The sequence below is a fragment of the Capra hircus genome, chromosome 18 (assembly GCF_001704415.2).
Source record: "Capra hircus breed San Clemente chromosome 18, ASM170441v1, whole genome shotgun sequence".
In the NCBI taxonomy this organism is placed as follows: Eukaryota; Metazoa; Chordata; class Mammalia; order Artiodactyla; family Bovidae; genus Capra; species Capra hircus.
In genome coordinates, this window is record NC_030825.1 from 50,977,317 (window position 1) to 50,994,080 (window position 16,764).

The 16,764-nt window shown below is 40.5% G+C and overlaps 1 pseudogene; it reads left to right on the forward strand.

Annotated features, from left to right (window-relative positions):
* LOC102189704 lies at positions 675–16,207 on the forward strand (annotated as a pseudogene).

The following is a 16,764-nucleotide window of genomic DNA, read 5'->3' on the forward strand; positions in this document are numbered from 1 at the left end:
TGCACATTTTCCTCTGACTCATCAATTGATAACGTTTTGCCACCCTTTATCAGAGTCTCTCTTTATCTTTATTTCCTTGAATTAGATAAATTGTTTGAGAATTAATTGTAGCCTTGGTGTCCTTATACCTCTAAAATGTTCACTGAGTATTTCCAAAGAAGGACACTTTTTATTACCTTGAGAGTAATATTATCAAAATAGAAAAATTTAGTATTGATATTATTTAATCTTCTGGTAATATTTCCATTTTGGTAGTTGTCCAAATAATGTTCATTATAATAATTTTTTTCTGGTTTGGAAGGCCAGATGAGAGTCTCTTTCAATTGAAGACTGTTTCTCAATTTTTTTAATATAACTTTTATTTCTTCCTGTGCTGACAGACCTGTCAGTACAGGGGAGGAGTCCTAATCGATGGACCACCAAGGAATTCCTCTTCAACCTTTGATTTGTTTTTGAAGCCACTGGCAGATGTGGCAAATTCCTAGCCATCCATTTTGTATACTGGGTATCTTTGTACATCACTTTCTTTTTGAGTGGAATAGAGATAATACTTTACATTCCAACCCATAATGAAGTGCCTGACACAGAACTCAAGATTTGTTAAACAAATGACTGAATCACATCAGGAATGTTCCTGGTACATTGCCTTCATTTCACGATAAATCTACACACCTATGTATGCCAGGTGAGTTGTTTTAAAATTTATTTTTAATTGGAGGATAATTACAATATTGTGTTGGTTTCTGCCATATATCAACATGAATCAGCCATAGGTATATATATGTCCCCCACACTTGAACCTCCCTCCCACCTCCCACTGCCTCCCACTCCTCCTGGTTGTCACAGAAAAGTGGTTTGCGCTCCCTGAGTCATATAGCCAGTTCCCACCGGCTACCTATTTTACCCGTGGTGATGTCTGTGTTTCCACGCTGCTCTCTCCATTGGTCCCACCCTCTGCTTTCCCCTCTGTGTCCTCAAGTCTGTACTCTATGTCTGCATTTCCATTGCTGCCTTGCAGATAATCAGTACCATCTTTCTAGATTCCATACCTATGCATTAATATAAATATTTGTCTTTCTCTTTCTGACATACTTCACTTTGTATAATAGGCTCTAGGTTTGTCCACCTCATTAGAATCTCATTCCTTTTTATAGCTGAGTGGTGTTCCATTGTGAATAAGTACCACAACTTCTTTATCCATTCATCTGTTGATGGAAATCTAGGCTGCTTCCATGTCCTAGATCTTGTAAATAGTGCTGCAGTGAACACTGGGGTCCATGTGTCTTTTTCACCTATGGTTTCCTCAGGGTAGATGCCCAGTTGTGGGATTGCTGGATCATATGGTAGTTTCATTCTTAGTTTTTTAAGGACTCTCTATACTGTTCTCCATAGCGGTGTATCAGTTTGCATTCCCATCAACAGTGCAAGAGGATTCTCCACAACCTCCCCAGCATTTATTGTTTGTAGACTTTTTGATGATGGCCATTCTGAAAGAGATGGGAATACCAGACCACCTGACCTGCCTCTTGAGAAACCTATATGCAGGTCAGGAAGCAACAGTTAGAACTGGACATGGAACAACAGACTAGTTCCAGTTAGGAAAGGAGTCCGTCAAGGCTGTATATTGTCCCCCTGCTTATTTAACTTCTATGCAGAGTACCTCATGAGAAACGCTGGGCTGGAAGAAGCACAAGCTGAAATAAAGATTGCCAGGAGAAATATCAATAACCTCATATATGCAGATGACACCACCCTTATGGCAGAAAGTGAAGAGGAACTAAAAAACCTCTTGGTGAAAATGAAAGAGGAGAGTGAAAAAGTTGGTTTAAAGCTCAACGTTCAGAAAACAAAGATCATGGCATCCGGTCCCATCACTTCATGGGAAATAGATGGGGAAACAGTGGAAACAGTGTCAGACTTTATTTTGGGGGCTCCAAAATCACTGCAGATGGTGATTGCAGCCATGAAATTAAAAGACACTTACTCCTAGTTATGACCAACCTAGATAGCATATTAAAAAGCAGAGATATTACTTTGCCAACAAGGGTCCATCTACTTGAGGCTATGGTTTTTCCAGTAGTCATGTATGGATGTGAGAGTTGGACTGTGAAGAAAGCTGAGTGCCAAAGAATTGATGCTTTTGAACTGTGGTGCTGGAGAAGACTCTTGAGAGTCCCTTGGACTGCATGGAGATCCAACCAGTCCATTCTAAAGGAGATCAGTCCTGGGTGTTCATTAGAAGGATTGATGCTAAAGCTGAAATTCCAATACTTTGGCCACCTCATGAGAAGAGTTGACTCATTGGAAAAGGCCCTGAAGCTGGGAGGGGTTGGGGGCAGGAGGAGAAGGCGACAACAGAGGATGAGATGGCTGGATGGCATCACCGACTTGCTGGACATGAGTTTGGATAAACTCCGGGAGTTGGTGATGGACAGGGAGGCCTGGCGTGCTGCGATTCATGGGGTCACAAAGAATCTGACACAACTGAGCGACTGAACTGAACTGACTCTGACTGGTGTGAGATGATGGCTCATTGTAGTTTTGATTTGCATTTCTCTAATAATGAGTGATGTTGAGCATCTTCTCATGTGCTTGTCAATCATCTGAATGTCTCTGGAGAAATGTGTGTTTAGGTCTTCTGCCCACATTTTGTTTGGGTTGTTTGTGTTTCGGGTATTGAATGCATGAGCTGCTTGTAAATGTTGGAGATTAATCCTTTGTCAGTTGTTTCATTTGTTATGACTTTTTTACCATTCTGAGGATTGTCTTTTCTCCTTGTTTACAGTTTCCTTTGCTGTGTAAACACAGCATTTCTCCAAATGTGACCTAAGTGGTGAAAAGGGCTAAGGAGTTCTGAGATCTCTCTCTCTCTTTTAAGATATTTATTTATTTATTTGGCTGCACCGAGTATTAGTTGCAGCATGGGATCTTCAGTCTTCATTGAGGCATGCAGGCTCTTTAGTTGGGGCAGGTGGGATCGAGTTCTCTGATCAGAGATTGAACCTGGGTTCTCTGCATTAGGAGCATGGAGTCTTAGCCACTAGACCACCAGAAAATTCCCTGAAGTATATCCTTTATCAGTACACTAATCCCATCCACGAGGGGGTCCACCCTCATGACCAGATCACCTCCAAAGATCCCACCTACCAATATCATCACCTTTGGCAACATATGAATTTGGGTGGGGGGACACGTTCAGATATGTCCTTATATTAGCTAGGCTTCAGTTCAAATATCACCAGTCCAGAGAATCCTTTCCTGACAAATTTGTCTAAATTACCAGCCTCTTACCCCATTGGCTTATCCAGCTTAATTTTTTTCTTTATAGTAATTATTACTCTCTGAAATATTATTTGTTTGTGTTTCTAGAATCAGCTTTCCCCACTAGCATATCAGCTCAGTGAGAATGAAGGATTTGGTCAGTTTCATTCAAAACCGTGTCCCCAGTGCCTGGGAGAATGCCTGAGGTCAAGTAGAATATTAATAAACACTTGTTGAATCATTGACTGAATGTGTGAATTGAATGGGATCAGAGGCTGGTCTGCTTAAAAGTCTAGAGTCTTAAGACTGGAATTTGAAGGCATCTCAAATTTGGTTGACTAAATTAAAAAGAAAACACACTGATTCCATTTACATGATGTTCAAGAACAGACTATGTGAATCTAAGGTGATAAAAGTCACAGTAGTCATTACTGAAGCCCGAGCATCTAGAACCCATGTTCTGCACCAACAGAAGCCACCACAGTGAGAAGCCCCCACATCACAACTAGAGACTCGCCCCTGTTCCCCGCAATTAGAGAAAGCCCACACACAGCAGTGAAAACTCAACACAGCCAAAAACAAATAAACACAATTTTAAAAAGACAAGACAGTAAAGGGTGGTCAATATATATGACACAAAAGAGTCATGGCTTAGGGTAATGAGTAAGGGATGACATGAAAGAGTTTAGAAGTCCTCTTAATTGCCTGGTTGAAAGCTTTCATCCTTCATGCAGTGGAAGGATACAGAAGAAGATCAGAAATGGCAGGTCTTTGAAGTGTCTTTTAAGAAATTATAAATTTTGAATTTCCCTGGTGGTGCAGTGGATAAGAATCTGCCTGCCAGTACAGGGGGCATGAGTTCAACCCCTGGTCTCGGAAGATGCCAGGTGTCCCAGAGCCCGTGTACCCACAGCTACTAAGCCTGCACTGTAGAGCCTGTGCTCTGCAACAAGAGAAGCCACCGCAATGAGAAGCCTGTGCACCGCAATGAAGAATAGCCCCTGCTCAGCCCAACTAGGGAAAACAGCCCATGCACTAAACACAAATAAATTAACTAAAACGAAAAGAAATGATCAATTTTGAAATATTTCCAGAGGCACAGAAAAGTTGCAAATGTTACAGTTTTATTCACCCTTCATCTGAATTCTCTTAATGAGAACATCTTGTGTAAGCACAGAACAATGTTCAAAACTAAAAATAGTAAAGGAAAAAAAAACAACCCAAAAGAACTAAAATAGTGTTGGTGCAACACTCTTAGCTAAACCACAGACATTATTTACTTATATTTCACAGCTCTTCCACTATGTTCTTTTTCTATTCTATTCCAGGATGCCATCCAATATCTCACGTTGGATTTATTTTTTGTTTTCTAAATCTCCTCTCTTTTGTAATAATTACTCAGTCTTTATGACCTTGAGACTTAGAAAAAAGTACTTGTCAGTTACTTGTAGAATGTGCCACAGTCTGATATTAAAAAAAATTTTGTCCTGATTTATCTTATGATTATATTGGGATTGCGCATTTTTGGCAAGAATAGTATAGAAATGATGTGCCTTTCTTAGTTCATCCTATCAGGGGATACACGATGCTGCCCTCTGATATGTCTTATTACTGATAATGTCAACTTTGATCACTTGGTTAAGGTTTCTTTACTGTGAAGTTACTATATTTCTCTTTGTAATGAATAAATATCTGAAGGAATATATTTAAGACTATGCAACATTCTGTTTCTCTTCAAACTTTTGCCCATGAATGTTGGCATCCATCAGTGGATCTCACACACAATTATTCCTGTGGTGTTTGTTCTAAAAATGATTTTCTATTTCCCTCACTCATTCTACATTTATTTATTAATATTTAAATTTATTTCTTTGGCCGCAACAAGTCTTCATTGCATGCAGAATTTTTAGTTGTGAAATGCAGTATCTAGTTCCCTGACTGGGGATTGAACCCGGGCCCCCTGCATTGGGAGCCACTGGACCACCAGAAAAGTCCCCCTTCTACATTTATTAACTGGGATTCTTCCATAAGGTAGAACTATCTCTTCTTCCCAGTTTTTTATTTAGCCAATAGTTTATATCACTATGGTCTCTTATCCAAGAGACCATTTATTTTATTTCATGGATTATAATCCAATATTTTATTTATATTGTTGCTCAAACTGTTTCAGCTTTGTCATTGTGAGCTTCTTCAGATTGGCTCCTGTTTCTTTTTGACATGCCCCATCTTTTTTCAACTACTTCTTTTTTTCTGGCATCATAAATTGTTCTTATATTTTCCCTTCCCCAGCCCTGGAATCAACCACTTCTCTAAGAAGTCTTGCTTCCTTTTATTGGAAGGTGATATTTAGAAACCAAGATTTGGATATTAGCTGTGCTCATTGCTAGTGGGATATCCTTGCTTACTGGCCCTCTCAGCGGATGGAGCTTGATTTCTCTCTCTCAGAAACAATTCATATTGGTATCTCTGATTTCAATCTAACACACAGGTTCCATTCTAGCTTCCTCTATTTGAAAATTCTTTCCTTGATAGCAAAAATTTGGCTCTCATTTTTACACTATATTTACTTATGTGTTCAACCCTGATATATATATATATATAAAATAGTCTCACAATTGCTAACCCATACCCAGTGAGAAATAAATTTAGATTGAGAGAAATTTATACAAAGAATTCTGTCTTTAAATTAATTTTTATTGAATTATAGCTTATTTGCAATGGTCTGTTAGTTTCTGCTGTATGGCAGAGCGAATCAGTTATACATACACATATATCCATTCTTTTTTAGATTCTGGTCCCATTGAATCATTGTGCTATACACCTGAAATGAACACAACATTGTAAACTAACTATGCTTCCGTTTTAAAAAGTTGGGAGGATTTGGTGATGGGACAAGCACTTAGTTGACTCGTGCGACCCCTTGAACTGCAGCTGACCAGGCTCCTCTGTCGGTAGGATCCCCCAGGCAATAATACTGGAGTGGGTTGCTATTTCTTCCTCCGGGGGATCTTCCTGACCCAGGGGCTGAACCTGTGTCTTCCTGTATCTCCTGCATTTGCGAGCAGATTCTTTATCACTGAGTCACCTGGGCAGTCCATTAATACCATGTAAAACACATAAAAAAAAAAAAACCTGGGAGGTGGTTGGGAAGGGCGGGCCCTTGTAGCCTCCCCATCTAGCCCTGAGGTTTTCTGTCCCAGGTGGGCAGGGTCTAGGGGCATCAACAGGGCGATGGGCCACTTGATGGCACAGAGCCACTACTGACTGGCCTTTGTTGCCTGGAATCTCCGAGGGGTCAGAGGCTGCAGCTGGAGACCTGGGTGGAGTTTATTTGGCATTGAGCTTTGAGACAGTCATTAAAAACATGACGTTCAAAACACATTTGAAGGAACAGAGGCAAGAATTTGGGTCCAATTAATTTCTTGGTAAATGCAGCTGAAATTAATAAATTCTTAGTAAGGAAAAATGCTGAGAATATGCTATCTCTGCTTCATACTAACCTCCTGGGCTCCATGCTGACCTGTAGAGCTGCCATGAAGACAATGATTAAACAGCAGAGCAGGTCCATTGTGAATGTAGGAGGTGTTATTGGTTTCAGAGGAAACTCTGGCCAGTTTATGCACAGTGCTAATAAAGAATTAGTCAGATTTTCACATGCTCTTGCTAAAGAAGTAGCAAGAAAGAAAATTAAGGTGAATGTAGTTGCACCAGGATTTGTTCATGCAGATATGACAAAAAGACTTGAAAGGAAAACATTTAAAGAAAAATACTTGGGAGGTTTGGAGGCCCCCTTGATGTGGCCCATGTAGTTGTGTTTCTTTTATATACTTATTTTAAAAATAATCCAGATATTTATTAGAGAATTGTCTAGCTTACTTTCAACATACTGACATTAAAATAAAAGAGAAATAGAGCAGAGAATACATCACCAAATTGGATTTTGAGCAACATCCAGACTTAAACAGTGCTGGGAAGACTCCACAGCACATCTGGAGTCCCAGCTGGGAAAGGGTCCCTGGCAGCACATGGGTGAGAATTCAAAGATGGAAGTTCCGGGTTCCGTTTATAATCCCAGGACAGATGCAAATCATTATCACCATCAATCTGTGACCAAATTACAGCTCTGGTTTGATATTAACGCTGTTTGTTTTGTTGTGTAAAACTTGGAATGTAGTTAAGCCTAGGGCTTGGTAGGCCAGGCCCCTCCAGGGGCTCAGCCATCTCGAGATGTCACCCCCATTTTACCCATGGTGCTGCAAGCCCTGCGCTCACAGCAGGCAGTCACTCCCAGTCACTCCCAGTCACTCCCAGTCAGGGCAGTGTCCCGGCAGATGTAGAAGCAAGGTCAGAGGTCTGCTCTGCTTTGTCCTTGAGGCCTAAACAAGATTATTCATGTAATGTCCCTAACAGTCGGCCCCAGGATTGTTTAGACTGAAGAACATAGGAACAAGGCAAAATAACACAAGCAGTCTTACTGATTCTATAAGTAACAATGTAGGACATATTGTAGGTTTTAGTGAAAACAGTCCATTCACAGTTACTGATGGAGTGTTCCAATAAGCAGAGTTCTCAAACTTGAGAAGTTGGTTCATACAGCGGTACTTCCATTGCCTCTGTCAGTAAATGGGTGCAGTTATCAAAGTCTAGATGACTTAACCACCTTTGCAAGAGTCTATGGTTTTATGCTTCTATTGGCCAAACAGTAGGGCAGGTGAATGCTTGGGTGTTGGCCAGGTGATATTTTTGTATTACCATTTGGAGATTCATTTGCTGCATTCTCAAAGAAGCGAACTTAACAGGAGCAGTTCAGTTCAGTCACTCAGTTATGTCCGACTCTTTGCAACCCCATGGACTGCAGCACGCCAGGCCTCCCTGTCCATCACCAACTCCAAGTTTTACTCAAACTCACGTCCGTTGAGTCTGTGATGCCATCGAACCATCTCATCCTCTGTCACACCCTTCTCCTCCTGCCTTCAATCTTTCCCAGCATCTTGGTCTTTCCCAATGAGTCAGTTCTTTTCATTAGGTGGTCAAAGTATTGGCGCTTCAGCTACAGCATCAGTCCTTCCAATGAATACTCAGGACTGATTTCCTTTAGAATGGACTGGTTGGATCTCCTCAGTCCAAGGGACTCTCAAGAGTCTTCTCCAACACCACCGTTCAAAAGCATCAATTCTTTGGCCCTCAGCTTTCTTTATAGTCCAACACCCACATCTATCCATACATGACTACCGGAAAAACCATAGCTTTGAGTAGATGGACCATTGTTGGCAAAGAAATGTCTCTGCTTTTTAATATGCTGTCTAGGTTGGTGATAACTTTTCTTCCAAGGAGCAAGTGTCTTTTAATTTCATGGATGCAATCACCATCTGCAGTGATTTTGCAGTCCCCTACAATAAAGTCTGTCACTGTTTCCACTGTTTCCCCATCTTTTTGCCATGAAGTGATGGGACCGGATGTCATGATCTTCATTTTCTGAATGTTGAGCTTTAAGCCAACTTTTTCACTCTCCACTTTCACTTTCATCAAGAGGCTCTTTAGTTCTTCTTTTCTGCCATAAGGGTGGTGTCATCTGCGTATCTGAGGTTATTGATATTTCTTCTGGCAATCTTGATTCCAGCTTGAGCTTCATCCATCCCGGCATTTCTCATGATGTACTCTGGAGAGGGAAATGGCAACCCACTCCAGTATTCTTGCCTGGAGAATCCCATGGACAGAGGAGCCTGGTGGGCTATAGTCCACGGGGCGCAAAGAGTTGGACATGACTGAGCGACTTCACTCTGTATATAAGTTAAATAAGCAGGGTGACAATATACAACCTTGATGTACTCCTTTCCCGATTTGGAACCAGTCTATTGTTCCATGTCCATTTCTAACTATTGCTTCTTGACCTGCATACAGATCTCTCAGGAGGTGAGTAAGGTGGTCTGGTATTCTCATATCTTTAAGAATCTTCCACATTTTGTTGCGATCCACAGAGTCAAAGGCTTTGGCATAGTCAATAAAGCAGAAATAGATGTTTTTCTGGAACTCTCTTGCTTTTTTGATGATCCAGCGGATGTTGGCAATTTGATCTCTGGTTCCTCTGCCTTTTCTAAAACCAGCTTGAACATCTGGAAGTTCATGGTTCACGTACTGTTGAAGCCTGGCTTGGAGAATTTTGAGCATTACTTTACTAGCATGTGAGATGAGTGCAATTGTGCAGTAGTTTGAACATTCTTTGGCATTGCCTTTCTTTAGGATTGGATTGAAAACTGATCTTTTCCAGTCCTGAGGCCACTGCTGAGTTTTCCAAATTTGCTGGCATATTGAGTGCAGCACTTTCACAGCATCATCTTTTACGATTTGAAATAGCTCAACTGGAATTCCATTACCTCCACTAGCTTTGTTCGTAGTGATGCTTCCTAAGGCCCTCTTGACTTCACAGTCCAGGATGTCTGGCTCTAGGTGAGTGATCATACCATCGTGGTTATCTGGGCCATGAAGATCTTTTTTGTATAGTTCTGTGTATTCTTACCACCTCTTAATATCTTCTGCTTCTGTTAGGTCCATATGTTTCTGTCCTTTATTGTGTCCATCTTTGCATGAAATGTTCCCTTAATATCTCTAATTTTCTTGAAGAGGTCTCTAGTCTTTTCCATTCTATTGTTTTCCTCTATTTCTTTGCATTGATCACTGAGGAATGCTTTCTTATCTCTCCTTGCTATTCTTTGGAACTCTGCATTCAGATGGGTATACCTTTCCTTTTCTCCTTTGCCTTTAGCTTCTCTTCTTTTCTCAGCTATTTGTAAAGCCTCCTCAGGCAACCATTTTGCCTTTTTGCATTTCTTTTTCTTGGGGATGGTCTTGATCACTGCCTACTGTACAATGTCACGAGCTTCTGTCCATAGTTCTTCAGGCACTCTGTCTATTTGATCTAATCTCTTGAATATATTTGTGACTTCCACTGTATAATCATAAGGGATTTGATTTAGGGCATACCTGAATGGTCTAGTGGTTTTCCCTACTTTCTTCAATTTAAGTCTGAATTTGGCAATAAGGAGTTCATGGTCTGAGCCACAGTCATCTCCTGGTCTTTTTGCTGACTGTATAGAGTTTCTCCATCTTTGACTGCAAAGAATATAATCAATCTGATTTCAGTGTTGACCCTCTGGTGATGTCCCTGTGTAGAGTCTTCTCTTGTGGTGTTTGAAGAGGGTGTTTACTATGACCAGTGTGTTCTCTTGGCAAAACTCTGTTAGCCTTTAACCTGCTTCGTTTTGTACTACAAGGTCAAATTTGCCTGTTACTCCAGGTATCTCTTGACTTCCTACTTTTGCATTCCAGTCCAGATATAAGCTTTATAAACAAAATTAGAGTATCCTTTTAAAAAGTTGATTAAAATTTTAATAATATAACAACAAGGTAGCCTACCAGGCTCCTCCCTCCATGGGATTCTCCAGGCAAGAGTATTGGAGTGGGTTGCCATTTCCTTCTCCAGGGGATCTTACCAACCCAGGGATCAAACCTGGGTCTCCTGCATTGCAGGCAGACGCTTTACTGTCTGAGCCACCAGGAGGTCAAGTGAGGGGTTAATTTGTAGAAGCAGAAGGAGCTTTATCTACATGTACCATAGATCATTGTGAAATAATACTTATTTACTTTCCTAGAGAAGGAAATGGCAACCCACTCCGGTATTCTTGCCTGGAGAATCTCATGGACAGAGGAGCCTGGTGAACTACAGTCCGTGGGGTTGCAAAACTTTATCAAAGTAACAAAAGATTTTACAAGCAAATATAAATCACTTAAAGGCAAAGAAATTCACAATCTGTGATCAAAAGCTGCGTTATAAGGAAACTTTGTTCTTTTAACAGAGAGAGAAAACCAAATTCCAGTCTGGTACCAGTTTACTGTTAAAAATAAAATATGTAAAATGTGTTTATCTAGTTAATCTTATAAAGTCTTTTCCATAAATCTTGAAGAAGTAACAATATTCTTCTAAGCGCATGAGAGTGAAACCATAGATGGCATGTTTAAAATATAACTATATTGCAATTGACAAAGCAACCTGGCCATTGCTGTGATAGGTAACACTTTAATATGGTAACTAGAATTATAATTGACAACACTTTATCAGGACATATCGGATCTTTATGATTTCCACATAATTTTTAGGATATCTATATTAGTAACATTAACCATACATATAACCTGAGATTTATCACTTTTCCAACAATACTTCCCAAGTAATTTAACATATCAAATGAACCCATGTAGTTTAATACCTCTCTTCAGGATGTCTCAGGGTCCTCTGAAGCATCCCAAAGTCAGCCAGAGGTCAAAAGAACTTCATTAGATTTTAATTTTAGGAAGTTTTGTCAAAAATATCAGCAGGGTTTATAACACTCAGTCCAACAGGATTATATCAATCATTGTGAAACAATAGTCATTTGCTTAGCCAAAGTTAACAAAAGATTTCAAAGGTAAACAGAACCGATCACTTCAGAGGTAAAATCCATTATTGAAGGCAGTTCAACATCTCAAGAAAACCTGTATTATGTACAAAATTTTTCTTGGGGTCCACTTTCCATAAAACCTCTTTCTCTTTTTTTAAAATCACTTTGTTTATTTAGAAACAGCCACCTGTAACTGATCTACTTTCTTTTTTCTTAATAAGATGCAATTCCATTTCTCATAGCTTTTTTTTTTTTACTTAAAACACACATCTTATTTTCCCTAAGCAACTATGAACTGTACTTTATGCTAGCATTCTGTAATACTTTGGCCACCTGATGCAAAGAGCTGACTCACTTGCAAAGACCCTGATGCTGGGAAAGATTGAAAGCGGGAGGAGAAGGGGATGACAGAGGATGAGATGGTTGGATGGCATCACCAACTCAATGAGCATGAGTTTGAATAAACTCCGGGAGTTGGTGATGGACAGGGAGGCCTGGCATGCTGCAGTCCACAGGATTGCAGAGTCGGACATGACTAAGCGACTAAACTGAGATTGGTGACCCAGTTTAATTTCTAAAAACATTTGCTTTCTTATAGAGAACATCTCAGGATGGCACCAAACATATTCATTAATACTCCAAAATCTCTTTAGTTTCTCTGTAAGAGAAACAGCAGCTGCTGCTGCTGCTGCTAAGTCAGTTCAGTTGTGTTCAGTAATTAATGTTTCAAAATCTTATTTTATTTGGAAATGATGTAGCTATTCAGTAAACTTTTATCACTTAGTTTAGTAGAACCCTAGAAATTCAAGTTACCCCAATCTTCAGAGATTATTTTAGACAGACATTCTTAAACTATAATTATTCTTAATCAAGTTTATTTAAAAGCTCTTGTCCCATTTATATTTATATATAAATATATATTTTAAATATAAATATAATATATATCAAATATAAATATATATATATTAAAAGTTTCTTCACTTGAGTTACTTTCCTTGTTGGCAAATTTCACTTACATTAAACCTAGGCACAATAAAGGTATTACACAAGCTAATGATTAAAGACATGTCTTAATTAGATTAGCAAACAAACATTAATACTAGATATTTAATATTGAATATTTCCCAGTTCATGTGAACCTGAAATTCATTTAGGTTAATTTCTCTTGTAGTTGTTTGATTCATAAGTGCTTGCTTTTCTTTAAACCAGTTGACAAAGATATACACTGAGACAAGGTAAATTCAGACAGACAGAGATCAGATTTAAAATGTCTTTGACTCTTTTCTCCCTCTCTCTTTTTTTCCCCTTGGCTTGAAATTCTAATTTGCCCAAGGTTAAGGTCTCAGGCACATTGGGCTCTGTATTTATTTCAAGTAGCCTGCTGTACTAAATCGCTTCAGTCAGTCCAGCTCTTTGTGAGTCAATGGACTGCCAGGCTTCTCGGTCCATGGGATCTTTTAGGCAAGAATACTAGAGTGGGCGGCTATGCCTGCCTCCAGGGAATCTTCCCAAACCAGGAATTGAACCCACATCTCTTATCCTGCACTGGCAGACAGAGTCTCTACCACTAGCACCATCTGGAAAGCCTAGGCAAAGGTTAACTTCAAGCCTTTTTCTAGGCAGACCTTTGTAAAAATCTAGCTGTTTTAAATTGCATACGCAAAAAGAACCGGTTTTATAGTTTCAAAGGAAGAAAAAAAAATTCATTTTAACCAGTTTTCTCCGGAGTCTGGCAATTACAATTTGGCACTTACCAAGAGATTTGTCAAAGACTGGACAACAAAGGCATTTGCCATCTGCCTGTAGGGAGATTGCTCTAACTCCCTGGTGGCTCAGACAGTAAAAGCGTCTGCCTACAATGTGGGAGACCTGCGGTCAATCTTTGGGATGGGAAGATCTCCTGGAGAAGGAAATGGCAACCCACTCCAGTATTCTTGCCTGGAAAAGCCCATGGAAGGAGAAGCCTGTTGGGCTACAGTCCATGGGGTGGCCAAGAGTTGGACACGACTGAATGACTTCACTTTCTACGAAGATTGAGCCCCACGCTGCTATAGCTATTACCTTCAACAACCCTGAGAGAGTTCAGGGTGGAGTGAGGCACTCTGGGCTGCAGGGAATCTGCTGGGACAGGTCTTTAGATAGTTGATGGTTTTAAGAACAGATTTTATGATCTCAATCCTTGCATCTCCTCATATCTAGAGAAGCAATAAATCCCTTCATGGTGACATCAGATCCTGTTGACTAACAGAAAACTTTTTGTAAATGAATGCTTAATGGTATTGATGGCAACCCACTCCAGGTACTCTTGCCTGGAAAATCCCATGGACTGAGAAGCCTGGTAGGCTACAGTCCATGGGGTCGCAAAGAGTCGGACACGACTGAGCGACTTTCCTTCTAATGGTATTGAACTCCGCCCTTCACCAAAACCTTATATATTGTCCTTCTCCCACTGCCACTTTGGAGCAGTATCTCAGAGCTATCTGAAATGCTGCCTCCTGGGCTACAGTCCTCATTTTGCCCCAATCACTTCATGGCAAATAGGTGGGGAAACAATGGAAACAGTGACAGACTTTATTTTCTTGAGCTCCAAAATCACTGCAGATGGTGACTGCAGCCATGAAATTAAAAGATGCTTGCTCCTTGGAAGAAAAGTTATCACCAACTTAGCATATTAAAAAGCAGAGACATTACTTTGCCGACAAGGTCCATCTACTCAAAGCTATGGTTTTTCCAGTAGTTATGTATGGATGGATATGGGTGCTGGGCTATAAAGAAAGCTGAGGGCCGAAGAATTGATGCTTTTGAACGGTGGTGTTGGAGAAGACTCTTGAGAGTCCCTTGGACTGAGGATATCCAACCAGTCCATCCTAAAGGAAATCAGTCCTGAGTATTCATTGGAAGGACTGATGCTGCAGCTGAAACTCCAATACTACCCTGATGCTGGGAAAGATTGAAGGCAGGAGGAGAAGGGTGCAACAGAGGATGAGATGGTTGGATGGCATCACGGACTCAATGGACATGAGTTTGAGTAAACTCTGGGAGTTGGTGATGGACAGGGAGGCCTGGCGTGCTGCAGTCCATGGGGGTTGCAAAGAGTCAGACACGACTGAGTGACTGAACTGAACTGAAAACTTAACTTGCAACTCTCAAGTTGTACATCTTTTTTTTAGCCAACATGTCTAAAGAATATCATGGCTATCCAGTGCCAAAGAGTCACCTTTTCTTTCTGTAGTCATAGTTTTATAGCTAAAAATACAGACCAAAGTGAAAAGTGAAAGTTGTTAGTCATATCCGACTCATTGCGACTCCATGAACTGTACAGTCCATGGAATTCTCCAGACCAGAATATTGGAGTGGGTAGCTGGTCCCTTCTCTAAGGTATCTTCCCAACCCAGGGATTGAACCCAGGTCTCCCACCTTGCAGGCGGATTCCTTACCAGCTGAGCCACCAAGGAAGCTCAAAATATAGGCCAAATGGTGCTCAAATTGACTCAGAATACAGGCAGAAAAAAAAAATGCTAGAGTGGGCGACAGAGTGGAAGAAGTTGGGCTTCTCCTCCCCCCACTAAGAGATGAGAAAGCTAGAAGGGGATTAGCGGATGGAGAGGGAGACAGAGGCAGAAGCGGGGGTGGTGTAAGGCCACAACAGGAAAAAGAAAAAAGAAAGAAAAGGGAGTGGGGGACATTGTTAGAGCTGTGCGCCGGCTCAAGGGAGAGCCGACTTAAGAAGTGAAGATTTGAGCAACTAAAATACAATCTTGGCATTGTGACACGGACAGTTGTACTCACAAATCGAATAATTCTTTTTTTCCAATTGTAAACTTCTCTTCAGACAATTTTAAATTAGCTTCATGTACCTAACAGTAGGCAGAGAGGAGGATCCAGCCTCTCACCCAGCGTATCACATTCTTATCCATTTTCAACCTGTGTGAGCCGAAAACATTCAATAGTTTCTAATGGTTCAGCCCTCTTTACCTTAAAGTTTCAATTCTCACATAATCCAGTGAATCCGTCCCATTCCCTAGCGAACGAGCAATAAAATGAATCTTCCCATCTGGGAATAAAAAGTTCATCAACCTTAATCTCTTTTCTTAAAGAGTGGCATTTTGTTTCACAAATCCTGCTCACATTGCCAATTAATGTTTTGCTGAAATTTTTCACTTTTGTCTCAGGTTCAAAGGGTTTGTTAACAAAAGACACCACTTGTTTTACAAATAAATAATACAGATATTTATTAGAGAATTATGTAGCTTACTTTTAACATACTAACATGGAAAGAAAAGAGAAACAGAGCAGAGAATACATCACCAAATTGGGTTTGGAGCAACATCCAGATTTTAACAGTGCTGGGAAGTCCCCTGTCACAGCACAGCTGGAGCCTCAATTGGGAAAAGGGTCCCAGGGAGTGAGTCCGTTCCATGGCTGAGACTTCAGTCGTGTTTCTTTTAGAGTCTCTGGACATTATAGGGCATGTCCTGGTGGTGGATGGGGGCTTGCCCTTCACCACGTAGCCTACTCATACCTATTATTAGAGTTAAGGGCACTCTGTTATACCTGTTTTTGCTAATCAAACCTATCGACACCACAGATGTTGATTTCCATCTTTGTATGAACATGTCTGTAAAGAACATGTGTGATCAGCTGTGTTTTCTAAAAGACTTGCATATTACAAGCTGTCCCAATGTTGCTATACAGCCGCAGGCATTGGCGCCAACAGCCCTAAGAGCCGGTCAGATAGTCCAGTCTCTAATACAAAATATCACCCATAGTATTTGCATATAACCTACCTCTACTTTAAATCATCTTTAGATTACGTCTATTACCTAACAGAGTGTAAATGCTGTGGAAATAACTGAAATACAGTGTAGATGCTATGTGAACGGTTGCTTTTTGGAATTTTCTGGAATTCTGGGGGGGCGCTATTTTCTGTCCCTGGTTGACTGAATCCATGGCTGTGGATAAAAGCCAGGAATGTGAAGGGCCGACTGTATAGACATTTTGCAAGTGATATAAACAGATGTCGTCTTAATTTATACATTTGGTTGCAAAAGCAGGAAAAAGTTATATG